The sequence below is a fragment of the Otolemur garnettii genome, unplaced genomic scaffold, assembly GCF_000181295.1.
Source record: "Otolemur garnettii isolate 467f Iridium unplaced genomic scaffold, OtoGar3 scaffold00076, whole genome shotgun sequence".
Classification (NCBI taxonomy): domain Eukaryota; kingdom Metazoa; phylum Chordata; class Mammalia; order Primates; family Galagidae; genus Otolemur; species Otolemur garnettii.
In genome coordinates, this window is record NW_003852471.1 from 5,366,862 (window position 1) to 5,368,715 (window position 1,854).

The window sequence follows — 1,854 nt, forward strand, 5'->3', positions numbered from 1 at the left end:
TGGCTGCCTCCGCACCCTCACTAGCTTCCAGGGAAACTAAAAGTCTTCATATATCTTAAGTTGGGGGACAAATAGGGGGCCATGATTTACACAAAAGCAATGCTGTCACCTTCCCTGCATGGACTGGGAGGACTGGGTCATTCTTCTTCCTAGAGAGAAGTGGAGCAGCTTATGAGAGGGCAAGGGACTTTCTGTAACAATGCATCTCACGATGTTTGGAATGATTATTAAGAAAAAGAACAATGTACAAAGTCCTCAGCCACATTGTAGAACATTGGGGATGTTTGTTCCAACTGCTGTCACAGTTCCAGTTCCAACTTCACCATTCTAGTTTTTAAATCATGAGTCATGCCAAAGAAAGAACAACAATCAAATAATAATAATAATAATAAAGCCATGCCAATCTCATCTTGTTTTCTGCGCAAGTTAGGTTTTGTCAGGAAAAGTGTAACACTACTAGTAACAGTCCACCTAGAAGCATTTGTGGTGGATGATGGAAGGGCCAGACTCATCATACTCCTGCTTGCTGATCCACACAAGCTGGAAGGTGGACAGTCAGGCCCAGATGGAGCCTCCAATCCACATGGAGTACTTGTGCTCGGGGGGAGCAATGATCTTGATCTTCAGCATGCTGAAGCCAGGGCAATGATCTCCTGCATTCTCTTGGCAAAGCCCAGGTACATGGTGGTGCAACCAGGCAGCACTTTGTTGGCATACAGGTCCTTGCGGATGTCCACATCACACTTCATGATGGAGTTGAAGGTAGTTTCACGGATGCCACAGGATTCTATGCCCAGGAAAGAAGGCTAGAACAGAGCCTCCGTGCAGCAGAGCACCTCGTTTTCAATGGTGATCACCTGGCCATCAGGCAGCTCGCAGCTCTTCTCCAGGGAGGAGGTGGAGGCTGCTGTGGCCATCTCTTGCTCAGAGTCCAGGATGAGGTAACACAGCTTCTCCTTGATGTCACACACAATTTCCTGCTTAGCCATGGTGGTGAAGCTATATCTGCCCTCTGTGAGGACCTTCATGAGGTAATCTGTCAGGACCGGGCCAGGCAGATCCAGACACAAGATGACATGGGGAGGGTGTATCCCTCATAGAGGGGCACAGTGAAGGTGACCCCATCATTGGAGTCCTCACAATGCCAATGGTACAGCCAGAGGCAAACAGGGACAGCACAGCCTGGATGGCCACATACATGGCTGGGGTGTTAAGGTTCCAAACACGATTGGGGTCATCTTCTTACAGTTGGCCTTGGGGTTCAGGGGCCTCAGTCAGCAGCATGGGGTGCTCCTCAGGAGCCACATGCAGCTTGTTATAAAAGCCGTGGTGCCAGGTCTTCTCCCTGTCATCCCAGTTGGTGACAATGCCGTGCTCAATGGGGTACTTCAGGGTCCTGACATAGGAGTCTCCCACATGGGAGTCCTTCTGGCCCACACCCACCATCATGCCCTGGTACCATAGGCAACACGACATATAAGGGAACACAGCCCCAGGGGCTTTGTTGCCTTCAAAACTGGCCTTGCACATGCTGGAACCTTTTCAATCATGAAAGCAGCAATGTCATCATCCATGGAGAGCTGGGTGGCAGGTGTGGGCTGGTGGCAGAGCAGCGAGGGCAAGGCCTCTGTGCTCATGGTGTGCACATTGTCTTCTAAGTTTTTTTAATTTACTTTATGGGGAGACAGAATAGAATGACAGTTACCAGTGGATAAGAAGAGGAATGGGAGGGGGAGAATAAAATGAGGACGGTTAATGGATATAAATATATAGTTAGATAGTTAGAAGGAACAATATTTGGTAATACAAAAAGTAACTATAATCAACAATAATTTAGGGTATACTTTGAAATAA

General features: G+C 48.1%; 1 pseudogene; it reads right to left on the reverse strand.

The window, feature by feature from the left end:
• Window positions 1–471: 471 nt before the first annotated feature.
• Window positions 472–1,577, reverse strand: LOC100956193 (annotated as a pseudogene).
• Window positions 1,578–1,854: the final 277 nt, after the last annotated feature.